The sequence below is a fragment of the Pimephales promelas genome, chromosome 15 (assembly GCF_988280905.1).
Source record: "Pimephales promelas chromosome 15, fPimPro1.hap1.1, whole genome shotgun sequence".
Taxonomy (NCBI): Eukaryota; Metazoa; Chordata; class Actinopteri; order Cypriniformes; family Leuciscidae; genus Pimephales; species Pimephales promelas.
Window position 1 is genome coordinate 32,747,500 of NC_142783.1, and position 17,817 is coordinate 32,765,316.

The window sequence follows — 17,817 nt, forward strand, 5'->3', positions numbered from 1 at the left end:
GAATTAACAGACACATCCAGACTTATATCCGACACACCCACGGTGTTAGCCTTTTACCCAGACTCTCACAGGGAGTCTCATTCGGCTGTTCTTCCATTCTCAAATGCTTCTAAATATTGTATGCTTTGAAAACTAAAACTAAAAGTAGCGACATGTCTTGCACTAAATCCTTGATCCTAACCCCTGCTCAGCAGGTTTCGGTCTTACAGCAGAGATGTTTCCATTAGGGCCACAGATCCCCTACTTTCTCTGAGGTGGCCTTCATGCTTTCTAATGGCCTCCTATGTGCCCACCAGCAGACAGTTTTACTTTGATTGTGTAAGTCTTAATTGGACGTGAACCACAGACCACCCACCCATGGGAGAGAGACCCATGCAAGCTCAACTAATTAGCCTTTCACATGACTGCTGCTTCAAACCCAATTGAATTTCAGGGTGTCCACCTGGAGATTGCTCTGTTGCAGGACAGTAGATGTGATTTTGTGGGATAATGAAAAATACCCCCTTTTTATGAAAAGTACTCTGCACTCTCAGAAAAAAAGGTACTGATATGTACATTTTAGGTAGTAATATGTACATTTTAGGTGCTAATATGTACATTTTAGGTGCTAATATGTACCATTAAGGTACCAATATGGAGTCTTTAGGTACAATAGTGTATCTTTTGAAAGGGTACAGCCCCAGTGACAGCTTTTGTGTAGTACGTCCACTTTAGAATGAATAACATTTCAGCAAAATTAATATTTTATACAGAATTACAACTGTTCCACACGTCCAGTCCTTAAAACTACGCTACACTTTCATTTGGTACACATGCTGAATCTATTTAAAATATATTTATTTACGAATTAACAAGGCTAAACCTCGTACCGTTGATGCATGGCAATATTTTTCTTTCAAAATTTTGGATTATATAAAGGAATGACTGTATACGGATTGTTTATTTTATTTTATTTATTTTTCCTTTTTTTATGTTCTCTGTCATACTGTACATTTTTGTGATATTTCTGTTGCCTATCTTTTTTTGTGGATGTTTGTTTTATCTTTATTTCTAAAGACAATATTCTTTATTTCTCAATGTAGCTGAAGGTTACATTAACATTTGTACCAGTGAACAAAGAACAAAACATAATATATATAAATCAGAGTATTCACTCTGCTCTTCATGCAGATTACTGTAATTATCTTAACAAGCATACACCCTTATTTTCATCAGACCTGACTTGAACGTGTGTTTGCAAATCATGTCTGGCTTGTCTGGAGTCGCTGCAGGCATTGCGGTTTTGTATTATGAAGTGACAAATATATAATTGTTGTTTAAAGGGCACCAATTATTATTATTTTTAGTTTATTTATTTTACATTTCCTTTAGTTTGTAATATAGGTGCACAAACTCTAAAAAATATGGATTGGGTCAAATATGGACAAACCCATATGTTGGGTTAAAATGTATAATTAAAAAATGTAATGTTGAAAGTAAAAGTTGAAGTTGGTTTAACATTTTAAATGACAATTATAACCCATCATTTCATTTTATCCATATTTGACCCTAATTTTGGTTGAAACAACCCAGAATTTTTTGGAGTGTAAACAATCTGCAAAGTTACAAAGCACACCAAAAGAAAGCAGTTGCCTGATACAGTATGTCTCGTTTGTAGTCCTGCCATTATTTCTGTGACTACTACATCACCATGTTACACATTTTTTCATAACATCAGCCTACTGACTTGGCCCATCCTTAAAGAGAAGAGATTTTGCTATGTCAAGGAGACACTCTCATTAGAAATCGGCTTCAAATTGGAATGGCAATACCAACAAGGGTTACCATAAATATAACACTGTGTAAAGCCTCGGGAGCAGAGACCCCATTATGGTGCAGTTACATTTCCAAAACACACTCCAATCACGCCAGAGAGGGCCAACTGACCAATCAGAGTAGGTATTTTCAAAGGCAATGGCTTTAAAGAGAAATGAGCTAAAACAGGCAGCAGTACCAACCCGGTCTCATCCCAAGACGTCATATACAGTAACTGACGTTTTGGGACGTCTTTTGACCATACGTCAATATTCGCCTTTTTAGGGCCCCCTTAAACGTCGGTAGATGAGGTTATGGGATCCTAACTCTACCCCATACCTAAACTAACACAGTCTCATCCCAAAAAGTCATATAACTAACGTTTTTGGACGTATTTTGACCATACGTCAATATCCGCCTTTTTAGGGCCCCCTTAAACGTCGGTAGATGAGGTTATGGGATCCTAACTCCACCCCATACCTAAACTAACACAGTCTCATCCCAAAAAGTCATATAACTGACGTTTTGGGACGTATTTTGACCATACGTCAATATCCGCCTTTTTAGGGCCCCCTTAAACGTCGGTAGATGGCGATCGCGGGCCGTCATACAACTGACGCTTTACCTTTAACGTCAGTTAGGTGACGGGTTAGGTTTAGGGTTAAGTTTAGGTCTGGGGTAGAGTTAGGATCCCATAACCTCATCTACCGACGTTTAAGGGGGCCCTAAAAAGGCGAATATTGACGTATGGTCAAAAGACGTCCCAAAACGTCAGTAATATGACGTCTTGGGATGAGACCGGGTTGCCTAAACCTAACCCGTCACCTAACTGACGTTAAAGGTAAAGCGTCAGTTGTATGACGGCCCGGGATCGCCATCTACCGACGTTTAAGGGGGCCCTAAAAAGGCGGATATTGACGTATGGTCAAAATACGCCCCAAGACGTCAGTTATATGACTTTTTGGGATGAGACTGTGTTAGCAGTACAGTATGAGCAAAATATTTTTTGACCTTTAAATCATGTAAATGTTTTAAAGGATACCCCCGAAACCAAATCATGCCACTTCAAACAAATGTGTCTAAAATCTTTTCAATATTCGCTCAAGAGCCTGCATTCTGCTCCATTCAGTTTCTCTGTCTATGTGTTTGAATGTGAAAACATCCTGTTACAGCACCCAACTGAAAGACAGCTTGGACGGTGTTAGAGCAAATTGCTGTTGATGAATTGGGATGCAAAGTACGGAGTCAGAAGGCATGGAAGTCGCCTGACTGATGTGGAGAAAGCTGTGCAGTGTGGAGAAGATAAGCAACTACCACATGAATGAGAGATACTCTGCTAAAAGACTGTTAAGAATTTCAAGTGCCAGTTCAAGATTGTTTCCTATCACTGGGTGAGACGTTCGTGATACAGACCAGATCTCTCCACCTGGAGAAGTAAAGGAGGAGGAAGTGTGGAGTGCTCCCTGCCTGAGTCATAGTTAACTTTGCTCCATGCAGTATTGGGTTGACTTAGCCTACACGTTGACTCAGTAGTAGCAAAAACACCTCCCTTCTTTTGGACATCTTATTTCAGCCCATTCTCACCCAAGGCGTCACCAAACTGACCAACACTATCTCACGACCAATTCGTGCGAATTCGACGCATGATTAAAAAGTGGCTAATTCGTACTAATTCGTACAACCTCACTCGTACTAATTCGTACGATTTGTCTAAACCCACGTGATGGTTAGGTTTAGGGGCGGGGTAAGGGATAGGTCATTCGTACGAATTAATACGAATTGGCCAATTCGTAAAATATGTACGATTTAGCAAAATCATATTAATTCGTACGAGTGAGGTCGTATGAATTGTTACGAATTAGCCACTTTTTAATCATTCGTCAAATTCGTACGACTTGGTCGTGAGATCGGGTTGAACTGACGCCTTGGGAAGCATTTGACCATGCTTCAATATCTGACGCTTTAGGCGCCATTTAGTGTCAGTTAGATGACGCCCTAGGATCACGTGTAACCCTACCCCATCCCTAAACCTACCCGCGTCATCTATCTGATGCTTTCCTTTAGGGATCACGTTGACATCACGTCTTCGCTACTTGTAGTTAACTACTCCCCAACACTGTTTATGTGTTTGTAGAAGTTTCGTGTTTGCAGAGATGCTTCAGAACAGATCCCACTGATGGTGTAACAATATTCCCTGATGTCTGTCTTAGTCCTCAGGGTAACAAGGACACTGTTCTGAAACCAGGACCGCTTTGGGAGAATTGCACCAATTGGAATCATCTTATATAATAGCATGCTGTGGGAGGCCTTGAATATCAGGTGGCTTTACTGTGGCTTTGTTGGATTTCTAGATGATCCCAAATATTCTTTGTCAGACAGATGACATAACATACGCTCTGGCAAACTTTCAAGGAACTTGTTACCACTAAGTAATGCGCCACGCATCAGATGTGGTCGTAATTAGTCATGGCCCTGATCATATTGCTGGTTTAATCAGTTACAAAACACTCCACCGAGAATCTCTCTCATATCTGTCTAATAGGGAAATATACCATCTGACCAATATGTTCCTGAATGTTGGCAACACCGTGACCCTCATTTAACAAATCCATTTGCAGTTGCGCTGTCATGTTACAGCACCTGCCTCCCTGAATGCATGGCACGGTCGCCTTCTCAAGGGCAAAAATGCATTTGTGGAGAGTCCGCGTGTCCAGATGTCAGTTGTGCAACAGACGACTTGTCCCACGACAAATTCAATTGTCAGTTTCACCTTATGTGCACCTGTTCACTATGAGCTGGAGGACAAATTGAAGTGCGAAGTGAGCCAAAGAGGGTATTTTGTTGTGGGGGAATGACAAAAGCAACATTGCACACTACAATGTAGTCTTAAATCAGTGAATCATATCACAGATGGCATTGGTGATTTGAATTGCTCCTGGGTGATTGGGGAGGTATGCTTGTGCATCAAATGCAGACATGATTTGGAAAGAGGCAGCGCTAATGTATGACTATGTGCTTTTAGAGAAAGACCTGGGCGTAGAGACTGGTGAGAGGGCATGAGGGTGCTTTAAATGCATATGATTATGTTCTGAAGTACTTGAGATGTTTTATGTCCTCGCTGTGGTGGTTTTGTACGAATTGACTGAACAAATATGGTTTACATTTGTTCAGACTGAAATAAAAAGGACTACATGTCTTCTTACAGCCCATTCTCACTCCCAAGGCGTCACCTAACTGACGCCTTGGGAAGCATTTGACCATGCTTCAATATCTGACGCTTTAGGCGCCCTTTAGCGTCAGTTAGATGACGCCCTAGGATCGCGTGTACCCTACCCCCACCCCATACCTAAACCTAACCGCGTCCTAACCCTAACCCTACATGACGCGATCCTACTGCATCATCTAACTGACGCTAAAGGAAAGCATCAGTTAGATGACGCCGTAGGATCGCGTCATGTAGTGCACGCTCAAAAATGTTAAATGTTGCAATAGCTAAAAATAAGAAACTGAATATATTCCAGACTGTCAATCACTCAAGAATTATGTGGGACTCCAAATTAAAACCGAGTGGTATTTTAGTAGGGCACTTAAATATCAGAAGTTTTAAATCTAAAAGTGATCAAATCCATCAGCTTTTATTAGATTCGAATCTGGATTTCTTGTGTTTAACAGAGACCTGGCTTAATGAAAATTCACCCTCATCAGCTTTATACGTTCCTGGTTATAAGGTTCATAGAAAAGATAGAGTGGGCTCAAAAGGGGGAGGAGTTTTAATCTATGTAAAAGATCGCTTTCAATGCCAGGAGATACAGTGGTCATGTAATGAACTAGAGTGTATTGGACTTAACATAACTTTATCTTCATCAATGTCTTTCTCACTTATTACACTATATCGCCCTCCATCCTCTAAGAATATATTTTACGAACATCTCGAAAGTATGTTAAAGGAATGCAATTTTAATAAGGAGGTGATTATTATGGGGGACTTTAACATCAATTGGGAAGACAAATCGGTAAGGAAAACATTAAAACAGATCACTGACGACTGTGATCTTACACAGTTGATAAATGGGCCAACCAGAGTAACATCTTCTACAAGAACACAAATAGACCTAATATTTAGCAATCAACCAAAGCGAATTGTTAAATCCTTTAATATGCTGACCGGACTATCAGACCACAATATGATCTTAATAGCCAGGAAGCTAACTAACAAGCGTTTCACTCCATTTGTCCAAGAACAAGAATCTTCAAATATCCCCAAAAATATGCAGGGCCAGTTTATAAGTGCCATCCAGAGCATTAGCTGGGATAACATACTTTTGGGAAGATCATTGGAAGAAGACAGTCAAAGATTTACACAACAACTGCAGAGATCAATTGATGCATTTACATGCAGACAACGGCATAGGAAAAAAAAGAACACCATTCCTTGGATAACCACAAATATTTTAAATTTAATGAAAAAACGCGATTTGGCCTTAAAATCTGCAATCAAATCTAAAGCAACCAGTGATCGACATATTTTTACTATGCTACGGAATAGAGTAGTCAAAGAGATAAGGATAGCTAAAGCAAATTTCTTCTTGACCATAATTGAAAAAGCAGGAGGTAATACTAAAACTATTTGGAGCCAATTAAGAAAATTGATGGGACATAATGGTAACAATACCAAAACAGTTGAACATGTTTTAGTTGGTGGAAAATTAAGAGATAAGCCAGCCGAAGTAGCTGATGCTCTCAATAATTATTTCATTGATTCAGTAGAAAATATCAGCAAGTGTTTTTCTTCTGAATATAAAAATACTCTGTGTCAAGTAGAACAAACAGAGCAAGCTTTCAACATAGAATATATCACTGAGGCAGATGTAGTGAGAGTGATTAGATCTCTTAGGCCATCTCGAGCGAAAGATGTCATTGGAATGAACACTGCTATGTTGAAAGAGCTCTCTGAATTATTGGTATACCCAATTACGAAAATTGTTAACCTTTCAATTGCTCAGGGATCGTTCCCAAATGTGTGGAAGTTGGCTGCAGTTTTCCCTGTGTTCAAAGGAGGTGATCGTTTGTCCGTCTGCAACTATAGACCAATTAGTATCCTGCCGGTGGTTTCCAAGGTGGCTGAAAAACTTGTCTCAGAACAAATGAGAAATTATTTAAATACCAGTTCCTACTCTCTACATCCATATCAATTTGGCTTCCGTACTAATCACTCAACAGAAACAGCCAATTGCAATTTCGTTGAAAAAGTCAAAGCACAGTTGGATCGAGGAGGGGTTGTTGGTGTTGTTTTCTTAGATTTAAAAAAAGCATTTGACACCATTAATCATGGAGTTCTTTTATCTAAGTTAAAAACTTTTAATTTTGATACAGGCACTATTAAATGGGTGGAATCTTATTTAACACAACGGACTCAATTTGTTAGAGTTAGGAATCATCAATCAAGTATAATTTCCTTACCTACTGGTGTCCCACAGGGCTCTATTCTGGGTCCACTTTTATTTTCGTTGTATGTAAATGACTTGCCAAATGTTTGCCCTGAGGTCAATACCCAAATGTATGCAGATGACACAGTAGTCTTTGTACATGCTAACAGTGCTGCTCAAGCTGCTGATCTGCTATCCAAATCAATGCAAAAGATCACAGAATGGTTAAATCAAAATTGTCTTCAACTGAACATATCCAAAACTGTATGTATGTTTTTAAGTAAATCTAAAAGCCGCTGTGTAGAACCTGATATAGTCGTAGCAGGGGAGAGAATACAAGTTGTCTCAGAGTTTAAATATCTTGGAGTTTACATAGATAACAATCTTACATTTAAATCACACATTAAGAAGGTTTGTAATCACGTTAAGTTTAACCTGGTAAATTTTAGATATGTCCGTAGTTGCATGTCAAAAAGGGCTGCCATGATGTTCATGCACTCCATGATTTTATCTCATATCACCTATTGTTTGACAACCTGGTCACAAGCTAGCAACACTTCTCTCAAACCACTGTTATCCCTATATAAGAAAACTCTCAAAGTACTCGATAAGAAATCTATATATTATCATCATTGTCATGTTTTAAAAAAATATAATCTATTGAATTTCGAAAACTTGATTATATACGCAGATCTCTGTCTTGTGTATACAATTTTGCATGGACTGGCTCCTCCTGTATTGTGCCAGTTTGTGAGCACAGCAGCACCAAATGCTCTCAGATCTACAAGGAGTGCAGCAAGAGGTGACTGCGTTGTCCCGTTTAGGAAGAGTGCACTTGGTCAAACAGCTTTTTCAATAAGGGCAGCTCGTGAATGGAATCTCATTCCAATTCACATTAGGAATTTTAAATCTTACGTTTCTTTTAAACATAACTTGAAGAAATGGTTAATAGATAGTCAGGACTGTTTACATTACACTTGACATGAAATTTTGCTGCTGCACTGTTTCTTGTCCTGCCTTTTTATTTATTTTTTTTGTCTTTTGTTGTCAATCTTTATTTTTATTAGTCTGTTTGCTTGTTTGTGTCTCCTGTGCTATGCCAATGTGGTTGGCTGGCTCATTGTTTTATCTTGTGTTTAGATAGGGGAAACCTTTGACATTAGTTATTGTCCTAGATATATTGTTTTTATGGTTTTTTTGTTGTTGTTTTTTTTTTGTTTGTTTTAGGTGTGACATCAAGATCTGTCCAGGGACAGCAGATGTAAAATAGCCTACTGGCTAATTCTGGCACACTGTACATTTAATCATGTAGCATTAGTGTGCATTGTCCCTGTTAAATAAACCTGAAATAAATAAAATAAATGTAAGTGACGCTAAAGGGCGCCTAAAACGTCAAATATTGAAGCATGGTCAAAGGTGACGCCTTGGGATGAGAATGCGTTGCTTCTTACCAACTGAGACTGAATATGTGTTGTGTGCTGTGGATTGCTCTGCCTCATCACCATATTCTGAAACCACTGAAACTCTCGTTTGGACCTTGAACCGTTTGGTTCCCATTGAAGTCCATTATATGGAGAAAAATTCTGGAATGTTTTCATCAAAAACCTTCATTTCTTTTCGACTGAAGAAAGAATGACATTGACATCTTGGATGACATGAGGGTGAGTAAATTATCAGCAAAAGTTTTTTTTTCAAAAGTACTCGTTTAAGCATTGCGAACAATATAATCAAATTAAAAACGATGTAGAAATATAAAACTAGTCATTTCAAAATATATTTTGTTTATTGTGAAATATGAATATACATACAAATGTAAGTATTTTGAGAGCGTAGGGAGACAGACTCGATGATGTCATTCGCAGTGCTTTATGGGAGTGGGCGGAGCTAAAGAGCTGCTTTTTTTGTAGCCGTTCAACACGATTATTTAACAAATAGCCTTAAATAACGCAGGCTGAGATCTTCAGAAGAAACAAAAACCATTGATTAACAATCTCATAGCTCACAGACTGTGATTTATAAGTTAAAGGTTCATAGGTTTATAAGTTACCACTCAAAATCAATTTCAATCAAAATTCAATTAATGGAGTTTTTACTTCCAGAACCAAACACTTTTGTGATTTATACATTTGTTTTCCTTCTGTGAGGCGAGAATGAGCTTCCATAGTGTCTCGATTTTAAAGCTGCTATTAAAAAAGTTTAGATTTACTGTGATTTATAAGTGGTTTTTCTCATGAGGACAAAGAAAATCTCCCCACAAGGTCAAAGCTTTGTCCCCACAATGTAGGGAATACTTGAACCACACACACAATGTAGGTAATTTTCAGGTTTTACTATACTTGTGGGGACATTTGGTCCACACAATGTAATATAAGCATGAACACGCACACACACAGACTGATTGCATAGTGTGGGTGTTATCCAGGGGGTCTGTGAAATCGGAGCAACTGAATTCTTTCAGACCCTACGGCCTTCGCACACTGGATAGTTAATTGGCATTTTGTATCAGAGAAACACGGTCATCTGCCAAGACATCTTATGTCAAACCATCAGCTTAAATCACCGGGGACAAAAAAGTGTCCTTTTTAGTGTTTCCATGGTGATAGTGTACAACAGTTTCTTAGACACTGTCCTCTGCTAGAAAACTGCTGAATAATTGTGAAGCTTCAGTGAACTAATGGGAAAATCAGCATTATAACACATCAAAATAAATTACAAGGCATTGAAATGATCTAGTTGCCAGCGAAATGAACTGCTAAGCAACAAACTTAACCTGAGGAAATTACCTTGAAATTGAAATTTATGCTCAGAAAACATCCCCATTGCCAACCAAGACAATATCTTACACGGATGAACAGAAAAAGATTGTATGGGCAACACCAATTGCAATGAATGTTTGAAAAAGTCTGTGTAATACTAAAATAATAACATTTATTCAAATTTCTGCAGACAAATAGTGTGACAAAGCTAAAGCCTTTGAGTTAACTGAATTTTTGAGGGAGATTTTTAAGGACATTTTGGATTAATCCATCCATCCCAAAAGGCCTCACTTTAGATTTGTGAATATTTTGTGAATATTTGTGGTGAAATTTGCCTCTAAACTCCTAAATACAGCTTATTAATAGTTGGTAAGGTAGTTGTTAAGTTTAGGTATTGGGTATGGATTAAGGGATGTAGAATATGGTTATGCAGAATAAAGCAAATTTGTGCTTTAAAAGTACTAACAAACAGCCAATATAATAGTAATACTCTATGCATTAGTTAATAGTGAGAATTGAGAATCTAAAGTGTTATATATATATATATATATATATATATATATATATATATATATACACATAACCCTCTTGCAACTCAAAATCCAGTAGCATTAATCTTAACAAAAAAAAATAAAAAAAATAAAAAAAAATAAATAAATAAATATAACCCAAGAGTCCATCTAAAAAATTAAAGATATATATTTTTTTCATGTTGCTTTTCTTCTAAATTCTAAATGACAGGAGATTTTTTTTTTTTTTTTTTTTTTACTGAGGGGGGAAATGTTTTCAGTATTTCAGTTTAACCAGACACTTTTTTTCTGATTTGCATATAATTTCTTCTGCGAATCTGGCACTAAAACGGCATGGACAGTGGAAACAAGTAAACTTTGAAGTTTGAGCTTGTGCAATTAATAACATAATGAATAATAATAATACAATCCCTGAAGACATAGGTTAAACGTGACACCTGTTTTCTTTTGTATCCCCTTACTATTCAAAGATCTTAATAACAAGTATGCAAAGGAACGCTGATTTATTGGAGAAAATACAGCTGCAGTGTTCAGCAGTGCCCTGAGCATATGTGCAGTAGCTTCTCTCTGCACGCGTGACCTCATTGGTGCTCCTCCAAGAAGCAAAACTGCATTGTTAATCAACAACAACACCTCTCAAAGGACCTTCAATGCAAGATAGAACGTTTGCCTGTGGTTTCATGATGGAAAAAGCAGATCTACCAAGTGTTTATTAGCAGGATTAGGCATTCTCTGGCATTATGTTTCCTCTCCTGTTAAATTACGCATCCTGTCAAAATAAATCACGTGTTCTCCACGCAAAATAATCGGTGCCCTGAAATCAGCAGCATATTAACGTAGCAGAAGTGGTTTGTTTACTTCTAAAGGGGATTTACTTGATTTTAACATGATTCATAGCTTTCACATATCTGTAGGTTTGTACCTACAGTACATCAAAATTCCACACATATTTTAAACAACTCACTACTAGCATTTTATAAAGGGAATCTAGTGATTATGCAACCCAAATTAGCGAATCATTGTTACTTTTAATTACCCTTAAATGCATCGGCAATGAATATTGAGCCCGTTCTCATCTAACGCCATATGACATTTTGTCGAAAATGACCTACTACTTCTGGCGAGATTCTGAAGTGCGCATACTATGGACACTTTACTATCCCATGATGCAACATGTGATAGTAAACACATGTTGTTTTTGTTTTTCTTGTATAATCGGTTTTGTTCTGCAGAAAGTTGGCCAAAAAGGTTTAAATAAGGCGCACCAGACAACACAACAAGAAATCCTTGCATCCATATTTTATCACGGCATTCGGTGAAGGTCAAAATAAATGACAAGGATTGTGGGAAAAACAATTGCCACAGAAATTTCAATCTGGGCGGGATCATATTACTTGGTTCATTGCCTAGACTGAGGTTGTGTGAGAAAAAAGACATATGTGCTGGTGCTGGATTCAGACTAGATTGATAACAAAATAAAAATTTTACTTGATCTTCTCAAGGGAAACAAACAGCGCAAGCTGCAAAAACAGAAATCTTCAGCCATTAGCACATTATTATGATCGAGACGACAAAATCATGGAGTAATGAGGACGACTTTATACCTAAACTAGAAGAATGTACTATTATTCAATTTGGTGAAATGAATTGAAATAAAATGTTATATACACAATACTGTTACATTTTCCACCAACTCGTTTTATTACAATAATAGAAACAATATAAACACAATATGGACGTGTCAGTGTATTTTGTGTTACTATTATGTGACTGTTACTGAAGGGCAGTGAAAACAATGATAGGTTCATTCCAAAAGAGTTTCAATATTACATTAAAAATGTGGAAATATCTACTTTAAATCTCAAGAAAACTACATTTTAACAGGGGTGTGTTGAATATTTATTCCCCCTGTATTTAAACCAAGGCAAATACTGAATAAATAATGTTTAATCTGTATAATTAATCTCTCAGAGGTCTCATTTATTATTGTTTCTAATGTAATGCATGTTTCCGTAATCCTACTGGCACATGTCCTACATGCATTCTCTCCATTATGTGCGAGTGACCTACATCAAGTTCACTGCGAGTTCATATTCAAACACTGAAAGAGCCATTATTTGGCCAAAAGTAAAGCTTTTTTTTATTTTCAGGTATAGCTGAGTCTACAAAAACAATCGGACAAATGATCCTTTCACTAGTAATGGAATCCACACTCATTTAAAGAACAATGAATCACCTAACCAATATGCACGAGACAGGGTAATACAGTCAGATGGACAGGGCTTTCACAGGGATGGGCACAACATCAATAACGTGGACCAAGAATCCTATTTTCATCGTAATAGGATAAAGAGAAAGTTAAACTTTTCCCCAGGGCAAAGAGTTTTGGACATTCCATGTCCAAACAGTCTTACCACACATCAACCGAGAACTGTGGGAAATTCAAACTAATTAGCTCATGAATCCAAGAACTGCTGTATGTCAGGGCCACAGGGATCGTATGTGGGTGTTTACATCATTCCCTACAGAAAAAGACTTGTGTGTCTATTTATATTGATGTTCTGCAGCACTAATCAAAGAAAAAAAAAAAAAAAACCTTGTTGACAAGACTTAGACATTATTTGAAGATTTATTGGATTGCCTAAAAAGTGCGATACAAAGTGATTCGAATTAAACTAGTCTTCAGAATGCCTTAGGTTGTGCCATTGAATTCAAATGATATAATACTGGTGCATTTTAAGAGAAGAAAAAAAAAAACAGAAAACATTCTCACCCCAAGGCGTCACCTTTGACCATGCTTCAATATTTGACGTTTTAGGCGCCCTTTAGCGTCACTTACATGACGCGATCCTACGGCGTCATCTAACTGGCGCTAAAGGAAAGCGTCAGTTAGAGGACACGGTTAGGTTTAGGTGTGGGGTGGGGGTAGGGTACACGCGATCCTAGGGCGTCATCTAACTGACGCTAAAGGGCGCCTAAAGCGTCAGATATTGAAGCATGTCCAAATGCTTCCCAAGGCGTCAGTTAGGTGACGCCTTGGGAGTGAGAATGGGCTGGCAATGCATAATTCAAAAAGTGAAACACCAATGAAAAATCAATACAGAAAATACCTTCATGTTAAACATGGGCCCTATTGTACTTTTGGATCAAGCTTATAACAATATGCAGCATTACCTACAGCATATGTTGTAGACTGAGTACTGACACAACACTGTTTTCAACTAAAAACTGAGCACATTTTATGCATTTTCATTCTCATCCTCATATAGGTGGCGCTTTTGACATCGCGTCTAAATCCGACGCGCATGTCACACTTTAGCGTCAATATAACACGCTTCGGTTATGGGTTTAGGTCTGGGGTAGGGTTAGGGTTAGACCACTAGGAGGCGCCTTCTGGCCCATATATATCTGCGTCTCATATTGACACTAAAGGGTGCCCTGTGCGTCAGATGTAGACGAAATGCCAAAAGCGTCACCTATATGACGCCTTGAGGATCAGACAGCGTTTTGGCCACTCATGCATACAACAATGTCTTTTTCGAGGACTGAAAACAGGTTTCGAAGTGCAAGGATACCGTTATTGTCTATGTGTAAACTACAAAAAGTGGGAATTTGTGGAAAAGGTGATTATCGCATTAAGTGTTCAGTCTGTAGTGTTTCTTCACAAAGTGACATCGCCAACTACTGGCTGCAGAATATAGAGTTTTTAGTCATTTTTGTGGATCCATGTGAACGGTGATCATTTTGAAAATGTCATTATTTGTGCATGAAAAACAAAAAGGAAAAACTTTTTTTTTTAAATTGCAGTGTAAACGTACACTCAATTTGAAGGCTTAGCACATGCTATGTAAAGAGAGCTAATACCTCATGGTAAAACGGCTGTGTGCATGAACACTTTTGTCAATGGCAAAGAATAATTACTGCTGTAAGTCTGCTTAAAACATGGGAAGTAGTGTGTGTTATTTGTGCTAACTCACTGTACACTCTTAGAAGAAATGGTTCTATTTGGAACCAGAAATGGTTCCATCCCCCACTTCATATATGGAACTCCAAAATGGTTCTATATAGAACCATTTTTTTTTTGTAAAAGGTTCTATTGGCCAAGTATTGAACCCCAGGGTTCTATACAGAACCCAGAGGAACCCTTTTTTAAGAGTGTATAGAACATTTTAGGGGTTCCAAATACGTAGCACTGATAGAACCTTTTAAGGTTCTATATAGAACCTTTTCTTCTAAGAGTGTGAGTACACAGTCACATGGTGTGATTGATTGATTGATTATGGACGGTGTAGTACAAAACAGAAACACAATATAAATAATATAAATTATTATTTGTAGACCTCAAAGTAGTCTATAATTGGTTCAGTTGTAAATAATTTATATATGACACCATTTGTATGTGTATACAATCATAAGCAATGTATTGCCGTGGAGTTTAGTGGGCAAACTAGTTTACTGCAAGAGGGAAAAGGGCTGCATTTGCTTCTGAACACAACAACCCTTTCAAATATCTAAAATTGCTTTCCTACATAGACACATCAAAGAGGTTTATCTATGTTTTTTTATTTTTTTTTTATTCTAAAACTTATTTCACGGAAGTGAAATCATGACAATTTGTTTTGCTCTTACACAGAATGAATATGCATTTGTGAACACGTGGAAAGCATTGTAAGAGAAGAGAAAAATCATTACTGTGGTGATTGCTTTAAGTCTGCACAGGAAGCCTGCCTCAATATTGCACCAAATCATTTATAAATAATCTATAGCCTATATTACTCCTGGTGTAATTCAATATCTGTAATTCAATATCTAAACCACCCTACAGAAACTGTGCAAGTCTGTAAAATAAGACTGTAATTTGGAAAATAATGGTGTCCGCTTATTGAACATGTTTTTCTCTTTTTAACATACTGAGCAAATATTGCATTTTGATATTCATATAGGATGTCAGATGCAATTAAGATGGACTGATATCATATTAAAAGGTAATCTTATTGTACAGGTGAAATGTCCAGAGACTGACATGTGATTCATTTTGTTTGGTTACTGTCAAATGAACCTCTATTTGCTAAGTGGATGAGATGAAACACATGGACAACCTAAGCACTCAAATGTCGCCTATACATTTTAACATTTTTTTATTATTATTAATTTATCAATTTAGGATGAAGAGTGTATTCCTGGCCGTTCTCATCCCAAGGCGTCATTTAACTGATTCTTTTGACCATGCGTCAACATCCGACGCACATGGCACCTTTAGCGTCAATATGAGACACGCCTCCTAGTGGTCTAACCCTAACCCTACCCCAGACCTAAACCTACCCGTGTCATCTAACTGACACTAAAGGTTGCCATGTGCGTCGGATTTAGACGCATGGTCAAAAGCGTCAGTTAGATGGTGCCCTAGGATGAGAATGCGTTGTGATATGGTGGAGAAGATGGATGGTGTTTGTGGTTGTGTGTCAGTGTTATCTTCAGCCTCACCCAAGGTGAAGGCTGAACCACTCAACCTCGGCACATGATATGGGTATTCAGGCAAACTAATAAACTTTTGTCTACTTTCGACATTTTGAATTGAAAAGATGTGTATCATTTATGTGATTCTTGTAATGTAATAATTAATAACTGTCAATTGAGGGGACAAGAAACAGTAACAAAGCCGTTTCATCATATTAGGCATAAGATTAATAATGAACATGTTCATATTGTGAATTAATGTAATACATTTAGTTGTCTAAGAAAATGATTCATAAAACACATAAATATCAGTCGACTCTGAGTCAAAGAGACTGGTATTGACAAATAATACTACCCAGTGCCCACTGAGATTTTAGGCCTTCAAACATCTTGAAATGAAAATTTCCTCAGAGAAGGTGAGTCTTTCCCCCTAACTTGCTCAAATTTTGGACCTTGGTGATTATACAAGCATACCAAGGGCCCTGCTGTTTTATGAGAAATCAACCAACATATGCATGCTTTACTTAGTTAATTTTGCAAGTGTGTACTTTTGCTGGTGATACATCCAGCAAAAAGTATGTTTTGCATACAAGGTCCAACATTGGATGATGGTTTGCTCTTCAGCATGGAAGAATGAGTGCTGGTGAAGAAATGAGAGAGAATAAACTCTTGGAAGAAATGATTCTATTTAGAACCAGAAATGGTTCCATCCCCCGCTTCATATATGGAACTCCAAAATGGTTCTATATAGAACCATTTTTTTGGTAAAAGGTTCTATTGGCCAAGTATGGAACCCCAGGGTTCTATTTAGAACCCAGAGGAACCCTTTTTTTAAGAGTGTATAGAACCTTTTTGGGGTTCCAAATACATAGTGCTGATAGAACCTTTTAAGGTTCTATAACTTTTTCTTCTAAGAGTGGACCAGCTCGATTGAGAACAGCAAGACTACGCTGGAATACATGCTGGTATATCCTGGATATTTCACCAGGGATATTACCACTAAAAAAAAAAAAAAAAAAAACATAAATCATCTTAAGTCCTCTGTAACAGGAAGTGCAGAAATACACAAGAGGGCTAGGGATTCAATTAGTCACCCAAGTCATGTGAGGCATTGTAATAGGGATTCAATATACAAGTCGTATGAACTCGCCCCACCACAGCATACCAAAGCTCATTTGAGTTAGTGAGACCAATTATACTTCCCTCCTACCACCACTTGTGTTATCCTCTTAGCTCAAAACCCAGGGTTGATAGGAGCGTCCCCAGCCTTTCTGAAAACAGCTCTAAAGATTATTCAAATGAGTGCATTAAATCTGTTCTATATTAAGCCTCTGTCCCTGTGTGTCCTGTTTACTTCAAGATTTTGAACTCCATCTGTAATCTACTATCTGGGCCCAGTCTTGGTCAAGTAGTGTTTATTTATTGATTACAGTTCTTTTTGTGTGTCTGGCAGTTGCAGCTTAGATGCAATCAAGTCAGATTTAATGAGTCCATGCATACAAATAGACTTTCCCCATGCCCTGTTTTGGCCACTATCGATTAACTCTCCTGAGATATCAGGCCTATCTGCAAAGGGGATCAGTCATTTTATACGCATCATGACACTTTTTCTGATGCTTGGGATTGTGATTGACTGCATGTCCTTATCTTGGGCAAAACTAATAAGGCACAGCAAATAGCTATGTTAGACTGCACATTTCAGCATAATGCCATTGGCGAGTGTAATAACTATTAAAGAAGAGGGATGACAATTGAAATTATAAGAAGGGTTTCTTCTGTTTCATTATTCAGTCACTCACCACTAGGCAAATTCCCACCAATATTTATGCTGTAAACGATTCCCACCAATATTTA